Below are 20,004 nucleotides of genomic sequence, written 5' to 3' on the forward strand. Positions count from 1 at the left end.
GCACACACACACACACACACACACACACACACACACACACACACACACACAGTTAACTGTAGCTGTTCACATCACAGGCTGCACAGTAGGGCAGATACATGACTTGTTAATTAACAAGCTCACTGAATGTGTTAAATATAGCTGACTGCGAGACCAAGGAACTAATCATGGTCCGTCAACTCACTGATCAATGGTAAACGCAATCTAAAGCTCTTTTGCTTCCACTGTAGTTTTGCTTACAAATGAAAGCAGGAAAAGAACTAGCAAAAGGTGAAATGTACTTCCTAACCTAATCAACAGATGACTCATTTTTTCGTTTCAGTACTGCTTTTGCCCCTAGGGACCCCCCTGTTGCCATGGTAACCTCACCAGTCGAGAGTTGCTGTCATTGGTGCCAATCAGAGTGACCGCCATGATGGCAGGACAGGGCTCTTTGAAAAAGGTGGGCTGTCCAGCATGAGAAACAACATGCCGGCTAATTATTAAAACTAATGGAAAACACTTCATATCATTAAACAGATGATGCATTTGTGTCAAAACAAAGCAAAGAATGAAGCTGACTCTTGTGCATGTGGATATCGAGCAAATTCCCAAGCACAGGACATCTCTGACATCTCTCTCCCATCGTCTCTGGTGCAGCAGTAGGTGTAGATATCAATGGAGTTGTTACTGAGGTGTCCTGCATTGATTCAGACACCACCGCCACCATCCAGCAGACTTATACCTGATGAGAGATCAGCTACAGTATTACCCATCATGCTTTGCCTCTGATACATCTGCCTTATTACACCACAGTCTACCACTCCACAGTTCAGCAGACTAAATTATAGGTCATCTGAGTACCTTCTCTATTGTATCAAATGCCTGTTACGCTGCACTGAACAGAAAATGGTATAAACAGAATGCTGATTTTTGCAACCTTACAATGAACCTTACATCTTTGTAGGGATGGATAAGATTTTGTAATGTTTTGAATATCTCTTATGCTCAGTAAGGCTGCATTAATTTGATCAAAAATGCAGTAAAAACAGTATTATTGTGAAATATTATCATAATTTAAAATAATAACTATATATTCTATTTTAATATATTTCAAAATGTAATTTACTTCTGTGATGGTAAAGCTGAATTCTTAGCAGCCATTACTCCAGTCTTCAGTGTCACATGATCCTTTAGAAACTATTCTAATATGCTGATTTGGTGCTCAATAAACATTTCTTAATATTATCAATGTTGAAAACAGTTGTCCTATCAAATTCTTTTTAAATAGTCGGTTTGGTTAAAATCGTCTGCTAAATTAATAAATCTTTTTATATCATCTATAGAATTGTTTATTATTTTTATATAATTAAAATGTAAAATGTCTGGGTTTTTTTTAATGTACAGAACCACACCTTCTATCCTGCCACCTATAGGTGTTGCCCTTTACAGAATTTTTCAACAATACATGCATCACATATCAAAAGTATTACATGTGGTGAAAAATATAACAGTTCAAAAATAAGTGATGGAAGAATGTGAAAGGCTTCTCACTTTTATTACATATTCTTAATTGAATTAGTAAGGAGAATCCTAATAATTCTTATAATGTGACAACATCCCCATGTAATATATGCATTATACAATAAATATCTATGGATAAGAGAAAAAAATCAAATACAACAAAGAAAACTTAAGTATACCTATTTTCCTCACTTCTCAGGGAATTCCACACAGTTCAAAACAGACAAATGTGTCCTAAACGTAATCAGAGCAACATTCAATTAGAGATAAAATGAAGGTTCAGATCCTGTAATGAACTTTAACGACTTCTAGACATTATAGATTCAGTAATTGTAACCTTTCGGCACACTTCAAGTCATCAAACGACCACATCCATTCATAAAACCAGGAATACAAAGACAAATCAGGAATTTCTTTTTATTTGAGATATCTATTGTTAAGCATGTAACAAAACAGGCCCCCCGTGACAGTCTGACATGCACGAGTCTCCCGTCTCTCGCCCAGTAGAGAAGACTGTTTGTTTGTACAATCAATAAACACTTTTAGCTGAGAGGGAGAAAAAAAACAACAAATAAAATGTTGTGTCGCTTGGCTTTGATCTTTAGAATGGCGGTCAGATTACAAGTGACAGAAATGGAGTGGTGTCTGGCAGTCGTCATGCTGTTTGATGCATGGCACGAGATTGGACGAGATGGTGTGTGTGAGCACGCCATAGATCTCATTTCTCAGTGCTGGCTTTGCCATTCTGACGGCAAACATTATCGCGGTGGAAATGTGTTGAGCCGAATAACGAGACATGGGGTTGCATGCAAAAAGAGCAAGAGCTATTTGGAACCTTATGAATTTTGAGCTTAAAGGGTCAACTAGCTTGCTCTTCTCATTGAAATGGCATAGTAGCAGATGAGTTTGTAGTTTTATTGTGATCGACCATAAAAGGAGCACACATACAATTCTTCATCTGTTCCACATTTGTGTGAGCAATACCTATAAAGTGGAAAGATTAGGCAAGTCAGCAACTGAGTTTGCAGGAATATCAGTAGCTGCATTTCTCTTTATTTTTTAAACGAGACTAGTGGGAGGACAAGAAATTATAGGGAGAGATAGAAAACAAGGAACACAAGAAAATGTTGCATGCTAGTTTAAGCCTAGATAGCATTTCACCAGTGTTAATTTTTTTCGCAGACGACAACGAGATGATAACGAACTAAAACTCTTTTTGAATGACAAAAACTATGACGTAAATCTATTGACATTTTCATCGACAAATAAAAACGAGACGAAAATGTTAGGGAGGGACCATTTGGGAAGAGATTCATTCAGAACAAATCTGCTGCATGGTTCAGAGGTTAGATGCGTACATATGAACCGGCGGGACATAAGCTAACACACACTTGCTGCACGTCGCATAAAACATAAAAAAATGTCAATATGTGGGAGTAAGAGAAGAGCAGACATATGGATAAATCTGACGACACAAGAGAGAACTCAATTCGGTCCGGTTTTCTGTGCGCAGACACTGAAGCATACACACACAGAAAGCACGTCTCACAGCACACAAGTACTCTCTCGCGTCGCATGAACGGAGAATTACACACAAAATGATGTCAAATTGTCCGTTTTGACGAGTATTCACGTAAACACAGTTGATTACGTCTTAAGTGAACGTAAACAGTAGGGAGAACGTGTATCAGTACATTGCATCCTTTGCAGCTGCGCATTCGGTTATAAAGGGATAGCAGCCTAATTTAGTTGCTATTGTCCGAGTCATTGATGTTAATCAAGCAACAAAAGAAAGACAGAAAATCACGCACTGCTCTTGACTGAAAAACTTTATTAGCCCTAAAGATTAATCTAAATTTATTTATAGAAATAAATATGTCTGCTTGAAAGAATGAAGAATATGGTAAACAAGTTGCTATAAAGAATGCATAATTAGCCTATATAACCATTAGTATTTCATTAAAAAGAAAACCCTGTTCTTGTTCTTTATGAGAAGTGGTTTTATTTAATTTTAACATAAAGGCATGTTGTGTGTCAACGCAGTTAAATCGGTGTCTATCATGATAAAACCTTAATATCAAACCTATATAATGAGTTTGGAATTTTTAGAGAAATGCTTAATAAATGCACTGTAACTAAACCCATTAGATTTTAACCGACTAAATTTACTGTAGATTTAGTCGACTAAAATCTTATATTTAGTCGACTAAAACTAGACTAAAACTAAAAGCAATTCAGATGACTAAAATATGACTAAAACTAAATGGCATTTTAGTCAAAAGACTATGACTAAAACTAAATCAAAATTTGCTGTCAAAATGAACACTGCATTTCACAGACCACCCACAATACATTCACTGACCATCTAATGCATCTAGACCAGTGTTTCTTAACCTTTTTGAATCCAAGGCCCCCATTGTCCACAATATTATTCAAAGCCCCGCATGACCTTTTCAGTTTACTGGATAAAGACTTTATTTGTGACAAGTTCTACCCAATAAAATATATTCAAAATGGAATATTTAAATTTTTAGTTACTTTCAGTGAGGTTCTGAAGTGCGCAACCAGTGTACACTTTATTATCCCATGAGGCCACAGGAGTGGATTTGTGAATGGCAGATCATGTGATAATGACAACATGGCAAATGTAGAACATTTGGATTCCATTTATACTACACAAATACATAGATATAGAACACACTTTAAGCAATCGCAATTGCTTTTTCAAAAGAAGTACTTCAGATAGAATGCAATTTCGAAAGCAGCCATTGTTAACAGTCAAAACTCTGGCAATGTCAAGCTACATGCACGCTAACCGCTAAGTTACGACTGTGACATCTAATATTATCTACTGTAATCTACATCATGCTTAGTGGCCCTCATTTGTAGATACACTTAATTTCCTTCCTGGCCTCCTAAATATAGACAGCAATCTTCGCTCCACATGGGATACTCAACTCACAACTGATTTCAGTAAATTTGACTTTAGCATGTTGCTAAGCTAATGGTGTGATAGGTTACTCAGTAATGCTCCCTCCGTGAAATGAGTTTTTGTAGGGAGGCATGTCTGTTCATATAAGAATAAAAATGAAAAGAACATACAAAATATGCAAACGTATCAACTAGAAATAGTTTTTTTATTAAAAAATGTATTATTGATTACAATTTTGCTACTCCTATGACTGAAAAAAAAAACAACAAAACCACTTTCATGTGACATCTTATTTAGTAAGTTTAATAAGTGGTATATCAAAGTAAACCATAAAATAAAGCTTTGGAGATGTATGAAAGGTATATTAGAAGCACAATTGTATGATTTATAAGAGCAAAACTTGAAACACTTGAAACATTTACTGATGCTTCCCTGTAACATCCACAAACCCTCTGGAACATTACAATGTGTATTGAATACATGTCATGCCTTCAGAGTGCTCACTCTAGTGTGCACTAGAATGCATCAGAGTCAATGGTGCTGTAGCTTTGAGCAGGATGTCGACACTTTAATCTAGTTGGTGGGAAGGAAAAAGAGTGGCATGAAAGGAAATGAGGAGAACCAGAGAAGATGTGGCTCCAATTGGACCTACTACGGTGTTAATGATAACCGTCGCTGCAGTGTGTGTGTGTGTATGAGTGTGTCGCTGTGTTGCCTGTGAAAGGCTAATGACCTCCTCAACACCATACAAAAGCACAAGCAGTTGATTTTATATATACTTCAGCTGCCTTGAGCACACACTTTCACCTTGCCTCAAACACAATTTTATGCACACATGCACATACATGCTGACACAGAGGTGTTAGTGGCAGAAACATTATGAGCTACAATGGTAGTTGAAGGTGAACCTGAGTTAAAGAGACGATGAATAGAGGGGTCTTGATTTCAGATAACCCCACCTCAGGCAGTAGAGCAACTGTGTGCTCACACTTTTCTTTCATAGAAAGATGAGTACAGCTAGTTATCACCTACACTATACTAGGCAATGATACAGACCAAGGCTGTAAAAGTAGCTACACACATTTAAACTGTTTGCTCTTCCAATAAAAAGTAAACAAAAATACTGATTACATTATATTGCAACCACAACAGAGATTTTTGTCCAGTCAAATGCTCTCTACAATAAAGTTGTGGTCACATTTACCGGTGTATTTTGCAGATAAATCCAGTAATGATTGGTCAATTGAATTTGCCAACAGACTTCATACAGTGAACAAGAGAAAGGTGCTTGGAAGTGACTGCTGTGTGAGCAGTACTTAATGCACAGCAACACTACTGACAACGGATCATTTGCGGTGAAATTTCACAAAATATGACTGGACCTTAAGAAGGTCAAATAAGCAGTGTGCAACTGACGTGGTTTGTGGCTGTGGTGCAAAAAAAAAAGAGGTGAAAATCAAAAAACCGTGGATGAGCCCATTGATATGTCCCACCAAAATGTCCTGTTTCAATAGGAAATGTCAACAGGACCAAAAAAATAAAAAATACAAAAATTTAAAAATTCATGTTTTTAATGTTTTTATAAAATCAATTTGCATGTAAACATAAAAAAAATATATTTATTTTTAAATTGGATATTTAAACCTAGATTTTTAAGTATAATTGAATAATAAACATAATAAATAATATATAAATTCTATCTATCTATCTATCTATCTATCTATCTATCTATCATCTGTGTGTGTGTGTGGAGTATCAAAAAATCTAATCTATGATGTTGATATGATTTATACAGATTTTTTATTTTTTGAGAGTTGCATATACTCTCACGGTTTACAGTAGATGCTGTCAATATACAATTATATCAATTGTATAAAATTTACAGCATCTTATATTCTCAGTCACCATGTGCGAATACTTATGAATATAGATCAAGCTGATACTCTATAAATATATACACGTATGTGTCAACACACACACACACACACACACATATTCTTTCTAAGATAATGGTAAAAAACAAATGGTACACCTGTATATTTTCAATGATTTGAAAATGTGTAATGTTAAAACCAAACTTACACCTTTGGTACAGACACAGACGAAGTGGACTAAAAATAACAAGTTTCCTTTAATGTCCATGTAATTTTGTACCTCGAGCTTCGACCATAAAAATAACAGTTAGCCTTCACAGTCCCCCTCCCTCCCTCCCTTCCTCCCTCTCTCTGTGTGGTGAATCTACCTTCCTGCCCCTGTGCCTCTTGTTAATTAATCACTGTGTTGTTAAAGAGTGCCGAGGCGGACTCCGAGCCTACTGATAATTAGGGATCTGTGTTCAGGGCTGGCTGTGAGAGGTGGGGTGTGAGCAAATGCTAGAAGGCTGTGTGCGTGCGTTATGTGTGGCTGTATCTGAATATGTGTATCTCAGTGAGCCAGCTATGATCGTGCGTCGTGCGTTATATGAAAGTTTGTGTGTGGCGGTGGTAAAGTGGCACATTAGTATTCAGAGAAATCGCTGCGCCCCTGCTGTCCTGCTACTTCCTGCTCACCACTGGGCCAGCATTCAGCCGGGTATAGTCTACCAAAGCTCCCGCAGGGGGCACAAACATAACAGACCTCAATGTCCACGGACCAGACTGACCCAACTTGATTATTAGTACCTCAGCTAGCTGCAATGCTATATTTGCTCCGGCTTAAAATTGCCTCATGACTGCACTGAACTATAACACTAAGTGTTTTTCGGATATTTTGAGTCTGTTTTTGTGAACAAAAAAAAAACCTGAGCAAAAATCATCGGTAACACTTTATTTTAAGGCGTCCGTGTTACACATGTTACATTTACTTACTATTATAATAACAATTAATTATGCATAATTACATGCAAGTAACCCTAAGTCAATCCCAAATCCTAACCGTAACTATATAATAAGTACATATAGTTAATTAATATTACTCAGTACTTAGTACTCAGGACACCTTAAAATAAAGTGTAACCAAATCATCTTATTATAAAAACAAGTTTTAAGGATTTGTATTGCATAATTGCTGTACATACATATACATACAGCATAACAAACAAAACACAATTTATACTGAAAAAAATCTAACAAGCTATGAAATTATCACAGCAATTAGCACACACTCTTCTGTCATTAGCTCTGGTGCTCATTCAAAGGACAAAGGTTCGAGGTTCCGACCTGCAACGCTTCCAGATTCCTCTCCTAAATTATTTCCTGTCATTCCCTCTGATCCGTCTTAGAAAAAGAAAAAACTTTTAGTCTTTCGCAAAAAAAATTAGTCTTCGCACAATAGTCATCAGAACACATGCAGCAACAAAGATCATCTGTTATTGCAGGTTCTCGCTGTGACGATTCCCTTCGTGCTCTTCTATTGTCAGAACTCTAAATATTCTCCAAATTAATCGCTCGCTCTTTCTGTCGGTCTCCCTTCTCTCTCTCACTCCTGATTGCCATATATGAGTGATAATGTTTTTAGTAGCTAGTGTCATGTTCAAATCTGTAATAACATTACACCAGCAGCCCTACTGATGGCAACATGCATCACCAAACACAAGCCATCTCAGTCATAAGTAAACAAAACTTCCATATGCAGAGTAAACACATCTATACACCCTAATGGCCTATAACAGCCCCCACACAGAGGCAATTTGCACACTAATTTATACACTTTACAAATAAGACACTAAGACAAACTAAGAACACTGGTGCTGGTTGTACATTGTTTATTAGGGTGAAACTGCAACCTTTTCCTCACATCATCAATAAAGACAATATCCAATATGTTGTAAGTATATCAAATTAGCCACAGTAACTTGTGCTATGCAAATGACATGCAGATATGGATATTCTGGAAAAAAGCAGACATGGATAGCCTGGAAAAAGTTTAGGGTTAGTTTCTGCAGTGAACCTTGGCAAGTGAGGGAAAAATACAAAACTGAATCTCGAATCAGGAGTGATGCAATTTATTCTGGGAGTTTGAGTTTTGAAGATGAAACCGCAGCCATCTTAACTCCTTCCACAGGTCACATAATAAACATGATCCAGAACAGAGGTCAGGTTTTCTTGTAAGGGTTTCTTCAACCCTCAAGAACATCTTTGACATCCACGTTCACACACACACAATTCAAACACACCCAGGGTCATGGCCAACGTTTCACTTTTATTCAGCTATTGTATTCATGGCTGCGATGATGACAAATTCATTTTGAAATCCTTTAGTCTCACAACGTGGTTTAAACGATGCGCCCATTAATGTCCACCACTTTAATACAGCCAATAGCCATCTGAGTGATAAATCAGGTTATCTCAGACACCTTCCACATGCCTTGAAGAGCGGAAATTAGGGAATTATTAACTCTCCAGTACGTGTGTGAGTGTGTGTAACTGTGTATATGGAAATATGAGAAAGTGAGAGAGGGGAAAGTATAGTAGTACTAGTAAAACGGTCCTTTAAATTCCAACACATTTCTTTAATTAGACTTGAATTTTAATTGAGGTAGAAAACAGGAAACAATTCAAATAAGAATTTCTGAGATTTCTTTACCATTAGTAAACTTGATTGGTGTGGTCCTAGTTTTATCAATTATGTGAACGTTTTATGCAATTACCTGAAAATGTTTGTGGTTCTGTATGCAGCATTAAATTTGTGTCCATGTAAAATGTTTGGACTGTATTTAAATTAATTTTGAGAAATGTCTAATTAGTTGAGGGGGGAAAAAGGAATGCATTCTACAGTACATATCAGGGAATAAATAGGTATAATTAGTGAAAATTAATGATTAAATTATCAAGGAACAAAAATGACCAGTAATGAACATAATAGAAATCGTAATGGAAAATAGGAATGAAATCATTTCCAATTATTCCAATTGTATTTTTTTTTTTTTATTGTTGGCAACCAGATAATAATGTTATGATTGACCCAGTAAGAAATATTTCTTTGTAAACTTTTAGAATTACTCCTTTCTGTGTACCTGGTTAGTTACCATTTGGAAACACTAAAGAAAGTATAGAAATGTGATTCTAATTCATGATAGCAGCTCAGTCATTTCATCTTCCTGTCATTCAAATTTAAACTGAACATCTTGAGGGGTGTTAATTCAATTCAAATTCACACTCAAAAATGAAAAGGGAGTCACAGTTCTTCTATTCTGAATTTTGGTTTTGACACATTAAGCCATGGTGCTCATACAGGTGATTTTAATTCGAATCCACCCATTCATTCATCTCCCATCATGATCTGTTGTTTTTCTACTACTTTTATAGAAATAAAAATGGCTTCTAAAAGTATGTTGAATATTATTTACAAAATATTATGACAGATTTGTAATAAATAAAAACGTGTGTGCATTTGTGTGTGCTCGCTCAGTAACAGCTCTTCGGAGATTGCCGACGGTCATCACAACTTAAATAAATGTGGTTAATCGAGTCTAGGCTGGAATTAGCAGCGTTACAGTGTTGTGACGTGTGTGCATGTATAATTATGGATGCGTGTGCGGTGGCTCACTCTGTTAATTAGGTGCTGGAAGGGGGCTGCAGCAGCTGGCAGGAAGCACGGGGGAGCTGAGGAACATCTGCAGGGGGCACAGCGCCGCTCTCCGCGCCACGCGCAAACACACGTACAGGAGATCAGCACCTAGCGCACACCCACCGTTACCAGCCCGACCGCTGTCGCCACAGCAACCGCATGTTGGCCATGTCACCAGCGATGTAGGGAGAGAAAACAAACTAGCGCTAATCTCGCCCAAATTATTTAGATCTTGTACGGCTTTACTTTTCAAGATCGGCAACAAGGGCCTAAGTGGGCATATGGAGCATGTGAAAACACTAGATAGGAAGGTCAAAGGTTAGAAAAACGCATCCTTGAATGTGTTCATTCTAGAGTTTTCTGCTGCCAAGTGTTGGGTCAAGCACCAGCTGTACCAGCACTGAAGCATCCACACTACCCAACTAAGTCAGCCCTAAACTCCCAAAAGTGCTACATATGCAAAGTTAACTGCTCCCACAGGGTTGTGTTCCAAAGACACACACTTTCACTGAACAGCACACACAAACAAAAGACAATACGAGGTATACATACATATTAATCAATAAAGTTGCAATATAGGCTTGGGCACAGCCTATCAATCCTCATCTCCCCCAAAGTCAACACTTGGCCTTTGACCCCCTATGAACTTATAGAGTACATCTCCATAGAAACGCATGCCCTCTGTTCATTGCACTTTATTGGGTCTGTACGTGCCAGTCTCAAAAGCTAGCAGTTATGCCTTGTGGAACTGTGAAATCTAAAATATCATAGATGAAAACAAAGGTGTTGTTTATTGTGTTTTCGAAAATGTTTTGTTTTTTTTAGTTTAGGAATAAAGTACCAGGAAAGCACAAAAGGTTTCTTCAGAGGGAAGATAAGGTGTGTTTGCAGAAGAGGTCTAGCAGTGGCTGCCATTATGTGTGAAGAACGTAGCTCTGAGGATATTTACCACGGTGAGATTAATTTTTAGTGTTGAATCTTTTCCAGGTGAGAAGTTACTCTAAACAGGGTCTTTGAGGCCATAATTATATTGATAATATGCTTTGATGGTATTTGTGCCACAGCTTTTTATGGACTTAGCACTATCTTAAAGTTAAACATAAATTGAGCCTGTTTAATTTTTTAATGCATATTCCTGGTCTTATTGAGAATGATTCATCAGTATATGTCATTTCACAACACACACACACACACACACACACACACACACACACAAAAAGATTTATTTTTGTAATCTTTAATCGAAATGTGATAACTAAATAATGCTGGATAATGTACTGTAAGAAAAGCTTCACCAAGCTCTTAAAAATCTTTGTTTTTATCGTGTTAAGACACTGTTTTTATGCGTAAATTCTGGTTTATTTTATCCAGACAGTGCAACTTCAGCTAGTTAATATTTGGTTACATTTACATTTAGCTAATATTTATATCAAAAACAAGTAAACTTACCCTGGAAAAAGTTCCCCTCGGAGCAGCCAGAGGTTTAGTGTCTTGCTCAAGGTTACATTGGCATCTTTCCAGTTCATGGATCATTACTGGGGTTTGAACCTAAGGCCTTTGGGTTACCACCAGCCCATATCTTCTACAACCACAATTCCAATTTCCACCAACCTAGTTTCAAATTCAGACCAGAGTTTAAGTTTAGGTTTATGTTCTGTCATGTTTGTTTTTTTTTACACAGATTTTTTAAATACTTTAATTTAACAGCACACAAAAATCTCCTTGCTCTGAGTAATATTTCATTTTACTTTAAAAGGGCAATGTATCTTCAGCACCAAATAAGCATATCATAATGATTTCTAAAGGATCATGTGACACTGAAAACTGGAGTAATGGCTGTTGAAAATTCAGCTTTGCCATCACAGGAATAAATTGCATTTTAAAATATATTACAAACCAGTTTTAACTTGCAATAATATTTCACAATATTACTGCTTTTACTAAACTGATCAAAATAATGCAACCTTGGTGCGCATAAGAGACCTCTTTCAAAAATATTTGTTATACTATTTAAACCTTTGTTATACTATTTAAAAATATAAATAATAACTGAAACTGAAAAAAAAATATATATATAAAATAATTACCATAAATGTAATGTAAACATTTAACTTGTAATTCTTAAAGTAAAACAAGCTATTGTTTTACATATTGTCAAAATGTTACTTCACAGCTACATTGTACCAAGTTCAATCTCACCATCAGTTGTTTCAAGTGCATGGGTATTAAGGACAAGTTGATCTAACTGACTAATGATTAATGTTAATATGAATAATATGACAGAGAACCCATCAGAGGCATTGTTAATGTGGCCGGGAAATTATAAAAAAAAAAAAAAAAAGTGTGATCAGCCATATCAGTAATGATTGACTGTGAGTGAGATTCAGCACTGGGAACAAATACAGCATACTTCTGAATAATAGAGATGCCAGGAGGTCTGCCCCATTCCCAAGTGGGTGAGACACATCGACAGGGGCCAGAAAACCAGAGGTTTTAACCCACACGTACCCCGAGGAGTGTGCATGGTTGTATGAGTGTGTATCTGTGTTGCCATCGTTAATGTGTGTCAGTCATCAATAATGCAGATCCTCAGTCATCTGCTCATCAAAGCCCTGCGACACATCTCTGTTCCACATTAAACTGAGACAATGGCATGTGAGACCGGTATGGGAGTGTGCCTGCATTCATATAATTTACTCAGACTCATGTTGATCCAAACATGTATGCTGTTATTTTTTTCTTCCTATCAATCATCGCAGATATTTTCCACATAACAGTTTGTAGGGACCAAGGGCTGTCAAGCCTGATAAAAGCATTTAAAAGTAGTTCACATGACTTAAAGGAATAGTTCAGCCAAAAATGAAATTTGCTGAAAATGAACTCACCCTCAGGCCATCCAAGATGTAGATGAGTTTATTTCTTAATTGGAACAGATTTGGAGAAATTTAGCATTACATTACTTGCTCAACAATGGATCCTCTGCAGAGAATGGCGTCAGAATGAGAGACCAGACATCTGATAAAAAACATGAAAAATAATTCATAAGTGATAGATGCAATGAAAAGAATTTAGTCAAAATTCACCTGTGTTGCAGCTCTCAAATCAATGGCATGTATTAAGCAGGTTGTATGGTATAAATTAAATTCCATATTAGATTTGAGAGATGTTAAGATTCTTTAAAACGTATTTATTTCTGTTTAACAGGGAAAAAAAAAAAAAGCATACAGGTTTGGAACAACACGGTGTGAGTAAATAATGACTGAATAACCAGTGAACAGCTCCTCATATAGCATCCAGACTAATTCTTCTTCTGAGATACTAAACAGGTCGTACTCATACAGCCTTAAAGATCTTTAAGTAAACCTCTAAATAGATTACAAACGCACAAAGGGGATACAATATAAGGTAGATGGGCATGAAAACAATCTTTCACAGCAAAGCATGCTCTAGGGAACAGTCTGAACGCAATTGTGGCTTTGAGTAAATACACTTCTTATGTGCTTTTAATTCACACAGAAAAACAGATGCAGTATATCCTCTTTACTCATGGTGAACACAGACCTACATATCTATATACACACACAAAGACTCACATACAGACTCTGTGGATCTAAAGAAGGTCTCTTCTCAGCAGGCAAGCGTGATGACAATATCAGCATCTAATTTTTCCTTTTCAAGAAGCTGTTAAAATAGGAGCCTTAGCATAGAACCTTAAAACAGTGCAAACTATTGAACAGACACTACAGTATTCCTGACAAACTCATTTTCATTCACATCAAATAAAATATGGCATCAAACCTAAGGTCTATATGTACCGCTACAAAAGCACCAAGTTGGCATCAACTTGCCGTGCATCTGTAATGATCCACTGTGATTTAGAACACAACAGGCCAAGCAGTGTCAGGTCAAAGGCACTATCGATACAGGCCTGCCAATAACTCTAGGCTGGTGTCAGGAAGAAAGAGGGTGTGCGGTGGGTCAGGACGCTTCTACCGCGAACATCCATCAGTGTCTTCAGGTTGGAGACAGCCGTGATGTGGAGAGTACATATGAGCAAGGGGTCAGTGTCAGGGAAAGCTCCCAAAGGATGGATCCTCCATCAATAGAGTTGGACAGGGGAGGGGTTGGCTGTGGCGGACTAGTCAACGGCAGGTCACCGCCAATGCCGATAAGGGCAGGGAGTCATCAAACTAACCCCGAGCGAGATCTCCAATTAACCCTTTCGCTCTCAGCACACAGCATTTAAATGGACCCGGTAAGTATGTAAGGTGGGAGTCATTAGGGCTGCAGTATGGATGGAGGGTGAGTGTGTAGTAGATGAATTGATAGTATTATTATTCATTTTTGATAGTATTAATTATTGATATAATTGATAGATAATTGATAGAAAGATTTAAAGGAATTGTTGTGGTTAAATACAATTTAAGCTCAGTCGACAATATTTGTGGTATAATCTTGAATTACCACAATATTGTTGTTGTTGGTGTGCAAAAATTGAAGTTGCTGTAAGGTACTTATAATTGAAATGAGTAGTGCCAATTATTGAAGCATGCATTAAAGGCAGAAATGTGAAGCTTATAATTTTATAAAAGCATTTATTTTTGATTTAAAAGAAAACACGTAGTATGTTTTACACGAAAATGCAATTTCAGTCTTTCTACTTCAAAATTTCACATTTAATTCAATGTGTTAGTTGCCATTTCTTTGTAATTATAAAATTTAGCAGCAATTTGAGTGACATTTTTTCTACACCAATTTTTTTTAGTGTGTTTAAATAATTTTATAGGAATTTTAGGATTTGCAGTGTTATGTTGTCAAGTTTTAAAGTTATAAAACTACGTTAAAAAAAGTTTATACTAAAATCATGTTAACATGCATATTGTTAAAGTCTTGTGGTTGACCTATTGAAACATTTATGGATTGGCTCCATTCGCTTCCATTGTGAGTGCCTCACTGTAACCCAGAGATTTCCTCTAAAAAGCGAGAAGTGTCACACTCTCACACGTGAACAGCGAACATATGTGCGGAGAAAAATAATTACCCTCTGCCACAGCCAGCTGGTTTGTTCATAAACACGGAATTATGATTTCACGGCAGTCCATTAAATAGGACCGAATCAGGGGCAAGAGCAGCATCCGTCCCACTACGCAACCCCCAACAACATCTTAAAATCTCACGCTAACACCTTCAGCCAACACACGCAATTTGCTTGATTTTACTTGCCAACTTTTCAATGCAAAATCGATTACTTTAACAGGGTGCTACAGAAGCCACACCGACTCCACAAGTGACCCTATTGGTAGCAGACATTCAGACTGAAAGAAAAGAGATATTAACGTATATACAAAAGACAGGCAGCGTGAGCATTACATGCCTAACCTATCTGCAATTGAGTCATTAAAGCAGTTCTATCAAGCTAAGATATTGGATAGCATTTTAAAAATCCATATTTCTCATTTTAGCGAATAAATAGCACACATAAGCAAGTGCCAGGCTGATATTGCAAGTGGGAAAAAAATCATCTTCCACCAAAACCCCCTTTCCCACCCCCAGACTTCCTTCTGTGTGTCTCTCTCCACACACACACACACACACACACACACATATACACACACACACACACACACACATACATTCATATTAAACAAAATGTAAATTAAAATAGGAGCCTTAGCATAGAACCTTAAAACAGTGCAAACTATTGAACAGACACTACAGTATTCCTGACAAACTCATTTTCATTCACATCAAATAAAATATGGCATCAAACCTAAGGTCTATATGTACCGCTACAAAAGCACCAAGTTGGCATCAACTTGCCGTGCATCTGTAATGATCCACTGTGATTTAGAACACAACAGGCCAAGCAGTGTCAGGTCAAAGGCACTATCGATACAGGCCTGCCAATAACTCTAGGCTGGTGTCAGGAAGAAAGAGGGTGTGCGGTGGGTCAGGACGCTTCTACCGCGAACATCCATCAGTGTCTTCAGGTTGGAGACAGCCGTGATGTGGAGAGTACATATGAGCAAGGGGTCAGTGTCAGGGAAAGCTCCCAAAGGATGGATCCTCCATCAATAGAGTTGGACAGGGGAGGGGTTGGCTGTGGCGGACTAGTCAACGGCAGGTCACCGCCAATGCCGATAAGGGCAGGGAGTCATCAAACTAACCCCGAGCGAGATCTCCAATTAACCCTTTCGCTCTCAGCACACAGCATTTAAATGGACCCGGTAAGTATGTAAGGTGGGAGTCATTAGGGCTGCAGTATGGATGGAGGGTGAGTGTGTAGTAGATGAATTGATAGTATTATTATTCATTTTTGATAGTATTAATTATTGATATAATTGATAGATAATTGATAGAAAGATTTAAAGGAATTGTTGTGGTTAAATACAATTTAAGCTCAGTCGACAATATTTGTGGTATAATCTTGAATTACCACAATATTGTTGTTGTTGGTGTGCAAAAATTGAAGTTGCTGTAAGGTACTTATAATTGAAATGAGTAGTGCCAATTATTGAAGCATGCATTAAAGGCAGAAATGTGAAGCTTATAATTTTATAAAAGCATTTATTTTTGATTTAAAAGAAAACACGTAGTATGTTTTACACGAAAATGCAATTTCAGTCTTTCTACTTCAAAATTTCACATTTAATTCAATGTGTTAGTTGCCATTTCTTTGTAATTATAAAATTTAGCAGCAATTTGAGTGACATTTTTTCTACACCAATTTTTTTTAGTGTGTTTAAATAATTTTATAGGAATTTTAGGATTTGCAGTGTTATGTTGTCAAGTTTTAAAGTTATAAAACTACGTTAAAAAAAGTTTATACTAAAATCATGTTAACATGCATATTGTTAAAGTCTTGTGGTTGACCTATTGAAACATTTATGGATTGGCTCCATTCGCTTCCATTGTGAGTGCCTCACTGTAACCCAGAGATTTCCTCTAAAAAGCGAGAAGTGTCACACTCTCACACGTGAACAGCGAACATATGTGCGGAGAAAAATAATTACCCTCTGCCACAGCCAGCTGGTTTGTTCATAAACACGGAATTATGATTTCACGGCAGTCCATTAAATAGGACCGAATCAGGGGCAAGAGCAGCATCCGTCCCACTACGCAACCCCCAACAACATCTTAAAATCTCACGCTAACACCTTCAGCCAACACACGCAATTTGCTTGATTTTACTTGCCAACTTTTCAATGCAAAATCGATTACTTTAACAGGGTGCTACAGAAGCCACACCGACTCCACAAGTGACCCTATTGGTAGCAGACATTCAGACTGAAAGAAAAGAGATATTAACGTATATACAAAAGACAGGCAGCGTGAGCATTACATGCCTAACCTATCTGCAATTGAGTCATTAAAGCAGTTCTATCAAGCTAAGATATTGGATAGCATTTTAAAAATCCATATTTCTCATTTTAGCGAATAAATAGCACACATAAGCAAGTGCCAGGCTGATATTGCAAGTGGGAAAAAAATCATCTTCCACCAAAACCCCCTTTCCCACCCCCAGACTTCCTTCTGTGTGTGTGTCTCTCTCTCTCTCTCTCTCTCTCTCTCGCTCTCTCTCTCTGTCTGTCTTTCTCTCATTTCTGCTTTCACAATCATTCTCTCAGTAATTAAGCGTCCGTCTAAAATGGAGTCTTTTCTTTGCGGCGAGCCCATCTGTGCCAGACACCCTACAGTGCTTTACATGCTGCCGAGTGCCTCGTTCTTTATCTCACCCTGCCGTGACAGTCCCATAAAGATGACATCATAATTAAGGGAGTAGGGACGGAGGTGTGAATAGGGAGATGGGCAGAGGCCTGGAGCGTGGAGGGAGAGACGCACAGCTGGAGGGGGGCTTAAAGAGAGAGAGAGAGAGAGAGAGAGAGAAAGAGATAGAGACATACAGTTTTGGGGGGCAGCAGGGTTGAGGAGAGCTAGAGAAAAGAGTAATGAACCTCCTCAGATTACATTGGGAAATTGCCCTTTCCCTACAAGTACTTTTTCTCACTTTTCCTTTTTTCACTCGCACACACTCTCGGTGTTCACAGAGATGGGCTCGACGATGGGCCATTTATCCCAGCAGAGATCCTAAAGCCATGAAAACATCCAGATCTGATTGACACTTAAGAATTCTCTAGGAAGCAAAGATGTTTTGAGAAGGGGAAACACTGCAGACATTCTTATGTAGACAACAGTGGTTCTCAACTGATATGATACAGTCACAGTCAGGTGGAAGGAAGGAAGGAAATAAATAAATAAATAAATACTTCCACAAATGTCAAAGTGATTTGCACAGTTCATGAGATGAAACAAATAAATAAACAAGAAAATAAATAAATAATAAAATGTCCATATATGTATCCCTCTGACTTACAAAGACTGATGTAAAATATTAATAATTAATAAAAAAAAATGCAAATAATGAACCTTCCACACATGCCCTACTGATAAATGGCTATGATGTGAACAAATAATAATAATACATAAGTAAATAAATAAATTGCATATAATGAAACTTCCACATGTATCCCACTGATTTAAACAGGCTATGATAGGAACTAATAATAATATTACATTAGTAAAAAAAATTAAATAAATCAAATGCAAATAATGAAACTTCAGATAAATAAATTAATTAATAATTAAATTTATCCCATTGATTTTCACAAGCAATGGTGTAGAATGAATGAATGAATGAATGAATGAATGAAATGAAACGAAGAGACTTCCACATTTATCCCACTGATTTGCACAGGCTATGATGTTTAGTAGCTTCTACTGCTGTAGAAGACAACAAGGAAAAATGTTAACGCTTTTGCATATTGAAGGGCACATACATTTCTTGGTAATATTAATTAAATTCAGTGGTTTGATTCTAATGTTAATTTTGTTTATTTCTGTATGTTATATAGTACAATATGTGTTGAGTCACCACTTGATGTCCAAAGTAATATGTGGGCCCTTAAACAAAATCAGTGGTCTACAGGCAAGCTCAGTGTATGTATTTTGAGGTTCTATGCAGCTGAAAGAATCTCAGTTCCCATGGAATAATCCTGACTGGGTGAGTATTGGAAGCATGAGCGAAACAGGGTGTGCGGTGGGAGTCATATCTCAGCAGGGACCTGTGCAGAGAACTGTGAAGCCAGGGAGGGGAGGGGGAGCCTGGGCACAGCATGTCTCTGATCTGCTCCTGCACAGCCAGACTTCCAGTTCTCAGCATTACCCACTTTATTCCTCTAGTGCTTCCCCCAACACACACACACACTCAGAACATCTGCTCAGGCACATTAAGAGATGACATTCCGACTCTATATCCATACATTAGAGTCATTAAGCCACAACAACTCTAATGTGATCTCTGCCGGAGTAAAACCATAAAACCTTCCCTTCTCCACATCTGGATATGCCTTACACAAATACCTTTTTGTCTTACTAAGGAATTAGCAATGCATGATATACAATTCAGATTTTTTTTTTTCTGTACCTTTGAAATTGAATACAGTACTGTGCAAAAGTTTGGAATAGGTAAGATTTTTAAATATTTTTTCGAAAGATGTATCTTAAACTCGCAAAGGCTGCTATTTGATAAAAAATACAGTTAAAACAGTAATACTGTGGAAAATATTATTACAATTTTGGAAAGATATTTTTTATTTATTTTAAAGTGCCCCTATTATGGATTTTTGAAAATTACCATTCATGCAGTGCGTAATGTAGCTGTATGTGAATGTTAACATTCTGCAAAGACATAAAGCTGAAAGTGCATCATAAATAAAGTTATTGTCCCTCAAAAGAATGAATCAACTCTGAACCGGTTTATTTTCACTTTCAAAGGATGAGGCTGTGAAGAATCAGTGCTTAAAATTCATCTTTACTATGATACCACAGCAGTATAATCCCAACCTTTCACTGACAAGTGCTTCTCCGATCTTTGCGAGTTCAACGTGGGATTCGTAAACCGGTTGTCTTTGAAAGATGGGTCAGTGCCAAGTTTGTTTGGACCAGCTTGATCCTGCGAATCA

The sequence above is a fragment of the Sinocyclocheilus anshuiensis genome, unplaced genomic scaffold, assembly GCF_001515605.1.
Source record: "Sinocyclocheilus anshuiensis isolate Anshui unplaced genomic scaffold, SAMN03320099.WGS_v1.1 scaffold782, whole genome shotgun sequence".
In the NCBI taxonomy this organism is placed as follows: Eukaryota; Metazoa; Chordata; class Actinopteri; order Cypriniformes; family Cyprinidae; genus Sinocyclocheilus; species Sinocyclocheilus anshuiensis.